Genomic DNA, 16325 nt, shown 5'->3' with positions numbered 1-16325 from the left:
TGCATATCTTTGCTTTTGTTTCTCTTGCCTGAGGAGACAGATCTAGAAAAATATTGTAAAGAGATGTCCAAAGGTTTATGTACCGCCTATGTTTTCTTTCTGGAATTTTATAGTTTCAGGTCTTAAATTTAGGTCTTTAATCCATTTTGAGTTTACTTTTGTGTGTATTATAAGAAAGTGGCCCGGTTTCATTCCTTTACATGTAGATGTCTGGTTTTTCTGATGCTATTTATTGAGGAGATTTTTCGCCCCATTGCATATTCTTGACTTTTTTGTCATGGATTAATTGACCATGTAAGTTTGGGGGTCTTTCTGGGCTTTCTATTCTGTTTCATTGATTTATGTGTCTGCCTTTATGCCAGTACCAGACTGTTTTGATTACTGTAACTTAATAGTACAATTTGAAATTTGGAACTGTAATACCTCCAGCTTTGTTCTTCTTTCCCAAGATTGCTTTGACTATTGAGGTCTTTGGTGCTTCAATACAAATGTTAAAATTATTCCAGTTCTATGAAAAATACTATTAGTATTTTGATAGATATTGCACTAAATCTCTAGATTGCTTTGGGTAGTGTGGATATTTTAACAATATTTTTCTAATCCATGCACATGGCATATCTTTCCTCTTATTTTTGTTTCCTTCATTGCCTTTCATCAGTGTCTTATGGTTTTCAGAGTACAGGTATTTCACCTCCTTGGTTAAATTTATTGCTAGAATTATTCTTTTTGGTACACTTGTAAAATGTGGTTGTTTTCTTAATTTCTCTTCTTGCTACTTCACTGTTAGTGTATAAAAATGCGACAGATTTCTGTATATTTTGCATCCTGAAACTTTACTGAATTCACTTAGTCTAATAGTTTTTTGTTGGAGTTTTTAGGGTTTTCTAAATAATACTATCAGGTCATCTGCAAGTTGTAACAATTTTTCTTCTTCAATTCCAACTTGAATGCCGTTTATTTCTTATTATTGTCTGATTGTTGGGAGTAGGGTTTCCAGTACTATGATGAATAACAGCAGTGAGAATGGACATTCTTGTCTTGTTTCTGATTTTAGGGAAAAGCTCTCAGGTTTTCAACATTGAGTATGATGTTAGCTATGCATTTGTCAGATATGGCCTTTATTATGTTGAGGGATGTTCCCTCTAAACCCACTTTTTTTTTTAAAAAAAATCAGGAATGGATGTAGAATTTTATCAAATGCTTTTTCTGCATCTATTGAGATGATAATATTATCTTTTTTATACTTCATTTTGTTAATGTGTTGTATCACATTGATTTGTGGATATTTAACCATTCTTGAATCTCTGTAATAAATCCCACTTGATTATGGTAAATGATCCTTTTAATGTATTGTTGAATTTGGTCTGTTACTATTTTATTTAGGATTATTACATCAATGTTCATCAGGGATATTGGTCTGTCATGTTTTTTTTTTTTGGTACTGTCTTTGTCTGGTTTTGGTATCAGGGTAGTGCTGGCCTTGTAGAATGAATTTGGGGGCATTCCTTCCTCTTCTGTTTTTTTAGAATAGTTTGAGAAGAGTGAATATTAACCCTTATGTGTTCAATAGAATTTACCTGTGAAGCTTTCTGATCCTGGACTTTGTTGTTTGTTTGCTTGATGTTTTCTCATTATTGATTTAATTTTGTTACTGGTAATCAGTCTGTTCATATTTTCTATTTCTTCCAGACATAGTCTTAGAAGATTGTATTTTTCTAGGAATTTATCCATTTCTTTTAGGTCGTTCAATTTGTTGGCATATAATTTTTCTTTGTAGTCTCTTAAAATCCTTTGTATTTCTGTGGTGCTGCTTGCAACCTCTCTTCTTTCATTTCTTATTTTATTTGAGTCCTCTCAAGGCTTTTTTCTTGGGGAGGTGAGTTTGGCTAATGGTTTATCAATTTCATTTATCTTTTCAAAGAATTAGCTCTCAGTATCATTGATATTTTCTATTATCTTTTTAGTCTATTTCATTTATTTCTGCTCCAACCTATGTCAATTTCTTCATTCTACTAACTGTGGGCTTTGTTTGGTTTCTTTTCCTCATTCCTTAGGCATTGTTGGTTTGATTGTTTATCAGACATTTATCTTGTTTGTTGAGATATGCCTGTGTTACTATAAACTTTCCTCTTAGAACTACGTTGGCTACATCCCAAGGATTTGGAAACGTTGTGTTTCCATTTTAATTTGTCTTCAGGTATTTTTTTTAATTCCCTTTTTGATTTCTTCATTGACTCATTTGTGTGTATGTATGCATGTATGTATTGATTTCTTCATTTATGATACCTTTAGGTTATTATAAAAGAGAGACATGAAAATTATTTACATTATGAAAAATTTCACAACTCCACTGGAATGGGAGTCTTCACATAATGCCATTACGATAATGATTTATTTCAGTGTACATACTTTCTGAGAATGTCACCATCTCTAAATAAGAAAAAATCCTCATCATCGAGAATGACTTTGGTTGCCTTCATATTCTGGGAGAAGAACTGGAACTCCAACTTTCACACTAACTGGGTGATTCTCTCCACCCTTTCTTTGGAGCCTGATCCAGCAGCTACTATGGCTACTTACACTAGTTTCTTGAGGATTTCTCTGGAAGCATAATGCCTCCTTTGGTTACAGTTTCAACTGCACTTCTTTCAACTAAAACCCAGTGAACTAGGGGAAGAAACTTTCTAAATGCCTGTCCTGTCATGACTCCGGCTGCCATGACTGTGTTCTGGAGTTGCCACCACCACAAGGAAACCAGTAGTCAAACCGACGAGCCACGTGACCTGACCCATTGGATTTTGGTAGCATGTTGTTTACTGTCCATGTGTTTGTGTTCTTTTTTGAGATTTTTCCTTGTAATTGATTTCTGGTTGCATTTTGTGGTGGTCAGAAAATATGCCTACTATGATTTCAGTCTTCTTAAATTTATTGAGACATTTATTATGGCCTAACGTGTGAACTGTCCTGTAGAATGTTCCATGTGCATTTGAAAAAAAAAATGTTTATTCTGCTGTTTTGAGGTCGAATGTTCTGTATATATCTGTTAAGTCCCTCTGGTCCAGTGTGTGTCATTCAGAGTCACTGTTTCCTTATTGATTTTCTGTCTGGATGATCTATCTGTTGATATACATGGCATGTTAAAGTTCTCTACTCTTATTGTACTATTGTCCATTTTTTCCTTTTGTGTGTTAATATTGGCTTTATATATTTGAGTCTGTTGTTTGTGGGGATATTTAAAATTACTATATCCTCTTGTTGGATTTATCCCTTTCTCAGGTAATGCCCCTCTTTGTCTCTTATTGCAGTCTTTGTCTTAAAGTCTGTTTTGTCTGGTGTAAGTATTGATACCCTGGCTTTTTGGTTATTGTTTTACTTCCATTTGCATGGATTATCTTTTTTTCCACCCTTGACTTTCAGTGTGTATGCGTTTAGATCTGCATTGTGGGCAGCACAAGGACAGAGCTAGTTGTGTTGTTGGTGTTGTTTAAAGTTTATTTATTTATTTACTTGAGAGAGAGAGAGAGAGAGAGTGAGAGTGAGGGAGGGGCAGCAAGAGGGAGAGAATCCCAAGCAAGCTCCACACTGTCAGCGCAGAGCCTGCTGTGGGGCTCAGACTCACAAACCATGATGTCATGACCTGAAGTGAAATCAGGAGTCAGACACTTAAGGGACTGAGCCACCTGTGCAGTCCTGTTGCAGTTGTGAATGCCGTCATCCTGTGTCTCTTGACTGCAATGTTTAGTCTATTTACATTTAAAGTAATTATTGATAGGTACGTGCTTATTTCCGTTTTGTTAATTGTTTTCAGGTTGTTTTTCAGTGCTTCTCTATTCCTTTCTTTTGCTTTCTTCCCTTGTGATTAATGAGTTTCTTTACTGTCATGCTGGGATACATTTTGTGTGTATGTATATATCATAGTTTTTTGATGTGTGGTTACCATAAGGTTCATAAATAACACCCCATGTAAATAGCAGTCTATAGTAAGTTGTTGGTCACTGACATACAAACACATTTTTTAAAGTTTGTTTATTTATTTATTTATTTATTTATTTATTTATTTATTTTGAGAAAGAGAGGGCATGAGCAGGAGAAGGGCAGAGAGAGAGTGGGAGAGAGAGAGAATCCCAAGCAGGCTCTGCACTGTCAGTGTGAGGCACCTAATGTGGGGCTCAGACTGTGAGATCATGACCTGAGCCAAAATCAAGAGTGGCACCCAGGTGCCATTCAAGCACATTCTGAAAGCACATTCTGAAAGCATTATGTTTTTATTTACTGCTCCACATTTATATATATATTTATAAGTATATATAAATAAAATAAATATATAAATACATATAAATATATTTATATAATATAAATATATATAAATACTTATATGACTATAAAAATTGCATATTTTATATCTTTTTATCTTGTGTATCCCTTAACCATTTTTTGTAGATACAATTGATTTTACTAGTTTTGTCATTAAACCTTCACACTAGCTTTACAAAGTACTGATCTACCACCTTTACTATATTCTTACTTATACCAGCAATTTTTTTGCTTTCAGAATTTTCTTCTAGTTATGGTCTTTTCTTTTCTTCTTAAAGAACTCCATTAACATTTCTTGTAAGGCTGGTTTAGTGGTGACGAACTCCTTTAGCTTTTGTTTGTCTGGAAAACTCTTTATCTTTCCTCCACTTCTAACTGATAGCCTTGCTGGGTAGAGTATTCTTGGTTGTGGATTCTTTTTTCTTTTCATCACTTTGAATATATCATGCTACCCCTTTCTGGCCTCCAAAATTTCTGCTAAAACATCAGCTGATAGCCTAATGACTATTTGCTTTCTCTTTTGCTTTTAAGATTCTCTCTTTAATGTTTGATACTTTAATGATTTCCTTTAATTTTTATTTTTTATTGAAATCCAAGTTAGTTAACATATAGCATAGTAATGGTTTCAGGAGTAGAAATTAGTGATTCATCACTTACACATGACACCGAGTGTTCATCCCACCAAGTGTCCTCCTACTGCCCATCCCCCATCTAGCTCATCCCCCACCTAACACCCCTCCAGCAACTCTCAGTTTGTTTTCTGTATTTAAGATTCTCTTATGGCTTTCCTCCCTGTTTTTATCTTATTTTTCCTTCCTTTCCCCATGTCCATCTGTTTTGTTTCCTAAATTCCACTTATGAGTGAAGTGATACGATATTTGTCTTTCTCTGCTGGATGTGATATTTTAATTATCATGTATCTTGGTGTGGACCTTCCTTGTGTGGACATCTTGCTGGATGTTCTCCTTGCTTCTTGGACTTAGATGGCTGTTTCCTTCTCCAGGTTAGGTACTCTTTCAACTATTACTTCTTCAAATAAGTTTTCTGCCCTCTTTTCTCTCTCTTCTTTTTCTAGGACTCTGATTATGCAAATGTTAGTACCTTTAATGTTTTCATGTTATTCCTTGATGCTTCTGCTGTTGATTCCTTACAGCATATTTTTCATTTCGGTTATTGTAGTCTTTAGTTGGTTACTTTCCATATTTTCTTTTTTCTTGTTTAAAATATTTATTTTGGGCAGAGCACAAGGGGGGGAAGGGCAGAGAGAGAGGGGGACAGAGGATCCGAGCAGCCTCTGCACTGACAACAGTGAGCCCAATGTGGGGCTTGAACGCACTAACCTTAAGATTGTGACCTGAGCGGAGGTCAGACACTCAACCGACTGAGCCACCCAGGCACCCCTGCCTTTTCATAGTTTCTATCTCTTTGTTAGAGTTCTCACTGAGTTCATTAACTTTTCTCTCAGTTCTGGTGAGAATCTTTACAACCATTGCTTTGAACTCTTTAACACTAGATTGTTTATCTCCATTCCATTTAGTCCTTTTTCTCAGGTTTGGTTTTGTTCTTTTGTTTGCCACATAATAACAAACATAACTGTGTCCTCATTTTGCCAGACTCCCTGTGTCTGTTGCTGTGTGTCGGGTTGCTCAGCTCCGTCTGCTGGTCTTGACAGTAGTGCTGTGTGTAGAAGGTGTGTCGTGGGGCCCAGGAGAGCACTCCTCCCTGGTCACCAGAACCAAGAGTGTCCCCTCTGTGGGCTGCATGTACCCTCCTTTCGTGGTGAGTACAGTTGCTGTGAGCACTCTGGTAGGTGAGACTGACCCCCAGCCTGGCTGGCTGTAAGGACCAGCCATGACTTTTCTGAGGCGCTGATGAGCAGGGCTGGCCCCCAGATCTCTGGGGCAGGAGTCACTTTGGAGGGATGCTGGACCCCCAGCACTGCCTGCTCGGTGTGGTGGGGAGGTAGCCATTTTGGGGGGACTTCAGCCCCCACTTAGGCTGCTGACCAGACATGACAGGGTGGGAGCTGCTTTGGATGGGAGCCTGAAGGGACAGGCAGGTTGGGTGGGCTGTTTGCAGGGAGCATGGGGTGGGGTGAGTGGCACCAACAGGAAAGTGCCAGGGGCTCCTTCAGGAGTCCAGGAAGGACAGGCTAGGCTGAAGTAGCACTTTGTTTTTGATGGCTGCTAGACATCCAATGATGGCTGCTAGCACTTTTTTTCCCCTACCGAAAGCTCCTACAGATTTCCGCCTCTCCAGCACCTGCCCTAACATTAGTCAACAAACCCCCTTCACTTACACCCCAGGGGCCTTTCAAACAGTCGCTTCTGTGCTGGGCCTCTGACCAAGCAATACGGCATGCTGGTCCTTTAAGAGAGGCATATTGGTTTTCTATGGCCCTCCAGCTTCCCTGGAGAGAAGCCCCACTGATTTTCCAGGCCATATGTTATGGGGGCCTGTTTTGTCTGTGCAGTTCTCCAGGGTGAGGGGTGTCCAGTGTGGGGCTTGCTCCCCTCCTCAGTGAGGACCTCTGTGCCCATGCTATTCCTTCTCCTTGTGGGCCTCCTCACAGGGGGTTCCATTCCCACCTCGTCTCTGCCCACCCCCTTCTCCATGTGGCTTTCCTTATGTCGTTAGCTGGGGAAGGGCTGTTCTGCTAGTCTTCCAGTCATTTTCAGAGTGAATTGTATTACATGTGTCTGTCACCCCAGTGTGTGTGTAGGAGGTGAGCTCAGGATCCTCTTCTTCCACCATCTCCTCCCTCTCAGCGTTCAGAGTTTCTACCCAAAGTAAAAGGAAGAAAGCTGGGGCGCCTGGGTGGCTCAGTCGGTTGAGCGTCTCACTTTGGCTCAGGTCATGATCTCGCAGCTCGTGAGTTCAAGCCCCGTGTAGGGCTCTGTGCTGACAGCTCAGAGCCTGGAGCCTCCTTCTGATTCTGTGTCTCCCTTTCTTTCTCTGTACTTCTCCCACTCGTGGTCTGTCTCTCAAAAATAGATAAAAACATAAAAAACTTAGAAAAAAAAAAGGAAGGAAGTAAGCCCCTTGTCGTTTTCAATTTACATGATAAAGATTAGATAGTTCCCACCAACCATCCTAGCAACAGATACTATATTCTAAACAAGGTTAATGCATTTAATAATAGGGTACTATAAGATAATAATGGGTACTAATAGTACCCATGCTAACAATAGCCAAACCTTAACAAATATGCTAATGAAATAATGAAAATGAATGGAAGTTACATGAGGGCGGGAACTTTATTTTGTTCTCTTTTCTCTCCCAACCGCTCACCGGTAACGACTGTCTGGTAATGTTGAGAGACTGAGTGAATGAAAGTCTCTACATTAAGAAGAATGTACTACCTTATTAAAACAAGGGAATAAGAAATCAGTTGCATGAGACAAAATAAGGAATGACTTCATAACAAATAGGAAATTGCCCATGAAAACTGGCCAGGAAAATGCTGTTTTTGTACCGTTACAACTTGATTGAGTGTAATCTATCCTACGTAAAATGTTTGTGTAAGCAAAATAGTGATGCAAATTAGGTATAGGTAATGTAGCTAATAACTGATTTAAGACAACATATTAAAAATGAATGAATAATTATTTAAAATTGAGAGTCAGTGTGATCATCATTAAAATTCTTTCAATGATATGAAGAAGAAAAGAACATGGTACATAGAAAAATAATGCATTATTTTAAACAGCACCTCGTATTGGCAAGTTAGATAGTAAGTAGTATATAAATACCTGTTAATGAATGAATGAATGAATGTCAGTTTTTATTATATCATAATGAAGATGAGTCAATAGGAAAAATGGCTAGTAAAGTTTCTACTAAACAAGCATATTAAAATAGCAATTTTAGGGGTGCCTGGGTGGCTCAATTAGTTGAGTGTCTGACTTCAGCTCAGGTTATGAACTCGCAGTTTGTGTGTTCAAGCCCTGCATCGGGTGCTGTGCTGACATTGTGGATCCCACTTTGGATTCCCTATGTCTCCCTCTTTCTCTGCCCTTCCACCGCTTTCTCTCTGTCTCTCTCTCTGTCTCTCTCTCTCTCTCTCTCTCTCATAAATAAACATTAAAATAAAATAGCAATTTTAGTTCATATTTTTAACCTTTGCATAGAAAAAAACATTGCAAAATAACTAGGAGAGACTCATAATGATAAATAGACCAACAAATCCTGGCCAAATGAAAATAATGTTTCTTGGTAATTGTAATGCCTCACTTGATAAAGTCAGTATTGCAAATAACCTTATTCTACGTGGTAGGAAGCATGAGTGGAGCCACACTGTTTGGATACTGCAGTGGTTAAATTTTAGTGATGAGAAGAATTAGTTAAAAGTTGATAAAAGTCAGATTCCTGGGCCTCAACCCTTAATGATTCTTATTCAGCAAGTCTGGGGGCAGTTTCCTGAACCTTCCCTCTGTAACCTGCATGTCAGGGAGTCCTGTGCAGGTAACCTGCAATCTACATTTGGAAAACCAGTTCTTGAAATTCCTGCTTCTGTGTTCTTGCTCAGAAGATTCAATCCATCAGTAAGTAATGAACCTGAGATACTCTTATTTTAGGAGGACATTTTCCTTGTAGCTTCTGGGCCTTCTTTTGGGGTTTGCTTTCCAACTAGATCACATTCCCCTAAAATCTGCTTTGCCTTTCTGAAATTAGTACCCTTACTCACTCAGGACTTGGGTTCACAAATAAGACTACTCGAAAAAGTCTTTTCTTGTTTCATTATTGGGTTTCAATAACCATGTTTTTAATATCGCGCTATTTATATGTTTTCCTTCCCTTTCTGTGCTGGGAAACAAATTAAGTAGTATTAGAATCAGTTGCTTTTAAGAGTTTGTAAAATTCTCCTAGGACACCTTGTGTATCTTGTGCCTTTAGCAAGAGGAGAAACAGGATCATTGATCAATTTCTCTATTTCTTTTACTTGTATTTGAACTATTTGGTTATTTATCACTTCCAGAGTAAAGTTTATGTTTTAGAATGCATGTTTTCAATGTTTCATGTTTCAGATTTCATGGGTCCATGAAAATCTGTTTTTAACTTTTTTGTTAGTATCGGATTCAGAAAACTGTTTTATGTGCTTCTTTGAATTTCATCAATATTGGAGAATAGTCCTCTCTTCTTCTTCTTTTGTGTATTATTTTGATATCTCACTCTTTCCCCTTCAATTAACTTTAGATGACCCCTGTGGAAAATGGGAGCAAGTAATTTAAAGAGAATTTTTTTAATGAGAAAACAATTTAAAGTGAGCATCGTCAGGGACACCTAACTGGCCCAGTTGGTAGAGCATATGACTCTTGAATCTCAGGGTCTTGAGTCTTAGCTCCATGTTGGACTCAGCACTTACATAAAGAAACATAAGTAAAATGGACATCCTCAGAAGATGGGGAAGGTATACGCCAACACACTGTCATCTTCTGTTCCAACAAATCTTGTAGAGTCCCTGACAAATGAAGCTTGTAGTGTTCTACATGTATATAATACTCCCCTGGAAACATAAAGGAATGCCATTCCATTTTACTAATAGTGTAAACTGATTACAGGCAATTTACTTAAAATTTTGACACAGATGTGTCAGTGTAGATTACATTTTGAAGATAGATCAGCTTTTATATCTACCCATAAATTTGATTCAATTAAACATTTTTCAAAAGCTAAGAATGCCTCAAGAGATGCAGAATTCTTCTAAGCACCTACTCAAGGGCTGGGGTCAGGAAATATGGCAAAGTAAGATTAAGAAAGCAGTGGGTTGCATTCAATACATGTTAGTGACAGAACGGTCATCTGTCGCACCAAATACTCCCTAAATCCTATATAGCTTTAGTTCTCTTAATCTAATTGGAGGCACAAATTTGGAGAAAGAAGATTCTTAAGCTTGGTCTTTTTTATGTATAAAAGTGAAATTCTCTTTTCTTCAAAGCTCATTTGGGGCTCTAGAGAGGTTGTCTCCTGTCTGTAGGTAAGTGATGGGTTGAAGGCAGAATTCTAATAACTTTTCCAACACGTGTTGGCACCTGTAGTCTTTTCTGTCCCTTGGGTGGGGGATGGCTCTAGTTATGTTCAGAATTTCTATAAAAACGCCCTCTATCATAATAGGTGCCAGGTGCCCTGCTAGTGCTCAGTAAACTAATGGATAATGATAGGATGTATTCACACCTTGAAAATGAGGTGGTGAATTTTTTGAATTTCCTTCTGGAGATCAGCACAGCGACAGTCCCTGCGGAGGTCCACAGGGTGATGTGACCTGTCCCAGGGACACCAGGTGATGACAGAGAGCTCTATTTCAATATGTTTTGCACAGGACATCACAGCTTTGCGTGCTGAAGCTGGTGGCTTGTCATCAGTTACACACCGGTGGTGTTAGAGACTTGTGGGATCTGTCATTCGAAAGGAATGAAAGCCAGAGAGTGACATGGCATCCTTTGGCATCAATAATTACATGTATAAAGTGAGAAATTCTCTAAAAGCAACTGAGTAAACAAACACAGCACTTTTTTAAAAGTGTGTTTTAATGTTTATTTTGGAGAGAGAGAAAGAGAGACAGAGCACAAGAGGCGGGTGCAGAGAAAGAGGGAGGGAGGATCCGAAGCAGGGTGCAGGCTCTGAGCTGTCAGCACAGAGCCCGACGGGGAGCTTGAACCCATGTACCATAAGGTCATGACCTGAGCTGAAGTCGGTTGCCTACAGGATTGAGCCACCCAGTCGCCCCCACAAACACAGCTTTGAATGCAATAAGTGGGCGGTGGTAGTTTTCAGGGTTGAGGCTGGAAAGAAAGAGCTTTCACTCTCATTGTTAGCAGCTCCTAGTACCACACACACTGTGGACAGGCTGATAAAATCAGTGGGGCGGATTTAATCTCATTAAATTATTTAACAATTTCAGAGTTTGGTTTTTTTTTAATCAGGTACTAGACAAATGGAGATGGGTGCCAACTGGTGTCGAATGGCCATCATTGTCCCTGAGAATAGGTAGAATCTTAAGTATATGAGCGTTCCAGGAGGGAATCTGTATTAGAGAGCTTTCTTAAAAGTGACCCTGACTTACTAGTTTTGAATTTCACCATGAAGACTGCAGTCTATCAGGGGCGTCTGGATGGCTCAGTCAGTTGAGCGTCAGACTTCAGCTCAGGTCATGATCTCGCGGTTTGTGGGTTCGATCCCTGCGTTGGGCTCTGTGCTGACAGCTCAGAGCCTGGAGCCTGCTTCGGATTCTGTGTCTCCCTCTCTCTCTGACCCTCCCCTGCTCACGCTGTCTGTCTGTCTGTCTCTCTCAGAAATAAATAAAACATTAAAATAATTAAAAAAAAAAAGACTGCAGTCTATCAATATTTAGTGGGCCTCATAGATAGTATGTGTAAAAAAGAAAGGTAACTCTGTCAGTGTCAGGATTTATGTTTTTCCACTTACACACCCAAAAAGACAGCTCATTTCCGTGGAGAAAGGCAGGGACAGGTGGGCCAGTCCACCTGTGCAGCCCTTGCAGAGTCACCCTGCTTAGGTCAGAAGGCCATGGCAACCTCACCCTTCCTACGTGCACTTAGTGAGTCACCTCTTGGCCCGCAGTCCCGGCCGGCTGCCAAGGTCCTGCCTGACCTGAAGGTCTGTTCTCCGTGCCCTGGGAAAGGACAGGGTCAGCAATGTGGAGTCCCTCCAGGTCGTGCTGACCTGTGTGGTCCTAAGGTACAGACATTAGATTTTTCAGCAATAATTAGTTCCCTTCTAATCTCTTCCTCGTGTTTGTTGTCCTCTTCTCTCGTTTGCCCCCAGTATGTTTCATTGCTCTGGAAACGGCTGTTTTCCTGAAGCCCTTAGCTGGGTAAGCCTAGCTTTCATGGGCCATCTCTCTCTTTCTCCCTCTCTCTCAATCTCTCTCTCTCTCTCTCTCTCTCTCTCTCTCTCTCTGTTTTAGGGATTGCACAGCCCTCTTGGTTCAGGTGGTTTGGGGGTGGTGTAATTATTTTGCCAGTGAGATTTCAACCCCCTAAATATGATATTTTGTGCAGCCTTATGAAATGCTTTTTTTAATGTTTATTTTTTAATTTTTTTTTTTGAGAGAGAGAGAGAGAGAGAGATCATGAGCAGGGGAGGGCAGAGAGAGAGGGAGACACAGAATCTGAAGCAGGCTCCAGGCTCTGAGCTGTCAGCAGGGCTTGAACTCAGGAACCGTGAGATCGTGACCCGAGCCGAAGTCAGAGACTTAACTGACTTAAGCCACCCAGGTGCCCCTGAAAACACTTTTTTTACTAACTTGTTGCAAAGCTGTGGATTTATGACATTCCTAAATATTTAAGATAGACCATGAAAATATCTGTTAGGACAGAGCAGTGCCTTAAAGACAACTCCAATTTAATTATTTGGCCTCCGTTTCCTTTCTCTAAGTCGTGACTAGATTTTTTTTTTAACTTGAATGATTTCTGGCCCTCAGGAGACAATGCCTATGATAGCTTTTCTCTCTTCCCCCAAACCCTACTGGCCACTTCCAATTTGTTCCTGGGGAAGCACAGCAAGTTCACAGCCCCAGGTAGCTTTTTACTTCTTTCGTTTCTCAAATCTGCCTCATCTTTCCTCTCTGTGTTTCTTACGATTTTGTTTGGGCATGCATTTGAGGGCTTTACGGGTTTTGTCTTAAGATCCCTGGATTGGAGTCTTTAAGTTCCTGCCGAGGATCACCCAGGAGTCTCTCTGTGATGTTCTATCAGCAGCATCTTTTAGTGCAAGGCCAGGCCCATCCCTGCCCCGTAGAAGGACAGCTTAGGCAAGTGTGTGCTGACGAGGCCCGTTGGGGGTCCCTGGTGTCCTACAACTCTGGAATTTACTTTAGGGTTGAAAAACGTGCTCTGAGATTCCACACTCTCATCCCCATTTGCAAGACACTGACCAGCCAGAAGAGGCAGAAGCCAGTCAGGTTTGGAAATGAACGGAGAATGAGGTCATGTGACTGTGTCATCCCCTTCCTGCTGCTTGCTCAGATCCAAGCCCACAGGGACTTGGAAGGGGACCACATGAGTGCAGGGGTGGGGGGCTTTTTGTTGTCCGTGCGAATTAGTTAAGGAGCTTTTCTGAGCAGGAATGCTAAGATTTCAAACAATCCCTTTCCTTTCGACTCCATGATAAATGCCAAAGAGAAAAAAGCAATTTTGTTTGCTTTCTCTTTTCTAAAAGTTTTACCCATGGATCCGTGTTCCAGAGTCTCTCTCTGTCTTGGGCTTAGAACCTCAGTGGGAAGTCAAGCCAAGCTACCAGAGCCCCGGGACACAGAATCGGAGGCACTGAGCTCACAGACGTGGTCACCCTGATGAGCCAAGCCCTGGTCGCTGTGTGTCTGAGTACAAAAGAACCAGGGAAACAAAACCGGCATGCAGTGACACGGCTTGTGCACAACCTCTATTGTGATTGTGCACTTGACATGGGCTGCAGGTGGTCATACACGTGTGCTACTCAGTCAGAGAGCAGGTGTTTTTAGATGAGCTAACCCAGTGTCACCTCCCTACCGTGGTTCCAGGCACCGTACAGCACGAATTCAGTACCGCAAGCTCCCCCAGGAACCTGGTTTTTGTTGACGGTTGGAAAAGAAAGCAAAGTGAGGACAAAGAGGGGTACTCCCCCAAAGGAGAGCTAATAACTTGCATCTCTGATTGTCTTCGAGAAGGCTGTTTTCACAGGGGCTTGTGCTTTCTAGAGAGAAGTACACTTCATGTAAATGCTGAGATAATAAACATTGCAGATTAGGGGCAAATCCAACCAGACAGGTTCTTTTCAGGTCATTAAACTATACTCTTAATCTGAACTATTTTATTTATCTCTTTTCAATATTAACTGAATCAGCCTTAGTCCGGAGAACAACCATCAGTTTTATTATGCTTTCTCTTTTCGACTTCTGGTCTACCATAGTAATTGATCACTTGAATATTTTGAGGAATATAAACCATTTCCCGTGGCCTAATTACGGAATTAAAAATTTAGAATGTAGGCAGTCCAGAAAACTGTCACTCAGAAAACCCGTAGGTCTCCATGGAAGGAGCATTGCCCTTTCTCTTTATTTATTTGTAGTTAGTCTTTGTCTGAGATTTTGAGATTTATTGTCCACCTGATTATAATCTCTTCTGGAGCACTGAAATCAGGAGACCTGTCTGCTTTCAGACTCACACGGCAAGATTATTTCTTAGAATGCATTTCTCAAAAACATGTATCACAGGCAGTAATGTGTGCGTGAACTGGGAGGTTTGTAGCTGTGGTTCCCATCAGTTGGATGGCATTCGTTGTTAGCTTGGGTCAGTATTATATTGATTGGTCCTTCCTTCCATACTCCAAGGACATTGGTTTTCCTTTGCAGGGTGTGATCTTGAGTCAGTGTTAAACTTTCAGCATTAAATCTTTTGTAGCCCCCTCCTTTGTATTGCCGAAGGGCATCTTCAACTGACCCAGCATCCTTATAGACAACAAATTATATTTTGTGTTCTCCAGTGCCTTGTACTGTTGGCATTGTTTATTTTGGTTAGAGAGTCCTAGGGACCCCTAGATCTTATGGTTTCTCCTAGAACGTTTGCAGTAGATTTCCAGGAAGCCCATTATATTGAATGACGATTTATGTTGTTCATGGAGTTTATAACTAAAGGAGATCCTGTGATCTTCTCTCTGTAGATAGGCTATTGCAGCCATAAAAAAATCTCCCATATGAGTGCCTGTACCTCTCCTGTCCCCATTGCCTTATGAGTGAACAACCCTTTGGCCTACTGAATTAAAAACAATTAAGATTAACAACAAAAAAAGTCATTCAGCCAAGCCTGACTACTAGAGAGTGGAGACACTGGAAATAGCATGCTATTTTTAAGTTAAAATGTCCTACTTTTTCTAATGTTTTCATTTTAAAATGTGGAAAAGGATGACATTTGGCTGTCAGAGAGAACATTTGTGACACATTTTGCATTTCTACATGTGTGATTTTTAGTTTTGGTTATGAAGTAGACTTCAAGTAGTTCAGAGCTTTCGTACAGGATTTACACAAAAAATTTTTCACTATATATACTTAAGATTTTTGCTGTTGGGTATATTAAGCTCATAAAAGAGTTTCTGGAATCTGATTCACCAAACTTACCTCAGTTTTATCTCTTCTTTGCAATACACTGCATTAAATATGGTGAGATGTTGCTGAACGTTTACTTTTGGTAGTACTTCAGGTGATTCACTGCATCTACTGCCCCTTGCATCCCCTCCTTCCATTCCCCTGGGCCCTCCATGAGTCATAAGACACCTCAAATGGTAAGAGTTCTATAAGTATGAAGATTTCCCAATGTGTTGCAGGGCTCTTGAGGTGTTCAGCCACCTTGTCCCACTCCTGAGAATTTCTCCCTCTTCTGTACCACAAGGATGGCTCCCTGAAAGGGTGACCGATTGCCCTGATTTACCTGGTTTACCAGTTTGTGTGCTCAGAGTCTCACATTCCGTGAAACTCCTCAATGTCAGGCAACCAGGACAGCCGCTCCCCCACCCCTACTTGGAAGCCATGTTTTGGTTCATGAGCCTCCCCTTGGGCCCTGCCTGATTCAGCAGCGGCATACCTCTTAGTCAAACTGAACCAATTACCTTCTTTGTCCATGGGATTCTGAATGCTCAGTGAAGAGAAAACTGAAACGAGGAATTGTTTTCAGCATAATTCTTTATGTTAAATGTAGCCCTTTAGAGCAGTTCAACAATCATTGAGCTTTAAGATCACCTGAAACTCTTAAACTATACTACCAAGGAGGCCTTGGCCCCAAACTCTGATTTAACTGTTTTGCAATGAGCCTGGATACAGTACTTCAGAAGGGTCTTGTCTTGTGTGTAGTCAGGGTCCAATGTACTGCTCTGGCAGGAAGATATACAAACATACAAACTCCTGGCTTTAAGGCTCTGGAGTTGCCTTGATTTCTGCCATTTCTGACACTTGTTTGTTCAACATCTCTTGGATTTTGTAAGAGACTCTAATATCTTTCCAGTAAGTCAGTTAAAAACAA

The 16325-nt window shown here is 40.3% G+C and overlaps 1 pseudogene; it reads right to left on the bottom strand.

Moving 5' to 3' along the window:
* Window positions 1-2396: 2396 nt before the first annotated feature.
* On the bottom strand, window positions 2397-2704 carry LOC120235250 (annotated as a pseudogene).
* Between the last annotated feature and the right edge of the window lie 13621 nt (window positions 2705-16325).

This window comes from Hyaena hyaena, unplaced genomic scaffold (genome assembly GCF_003009895.1).
Source record: "Hyaena hyaena isolate Hyena2069 unplaced genomic scaffold, ASM300989v1 scaffold_125, whole genome shotgun sequence".
Taxonomy (NCBI): domain Eukaryota; kingdom Metazoa; phylum Chordata; class Mammalia; order Carnivora; family Hyaenidae; genus Hyaena; species Hyaena hyaena.
This window is presented reverse-complemented; position numbering and strand designations above follow the sequence as displayed.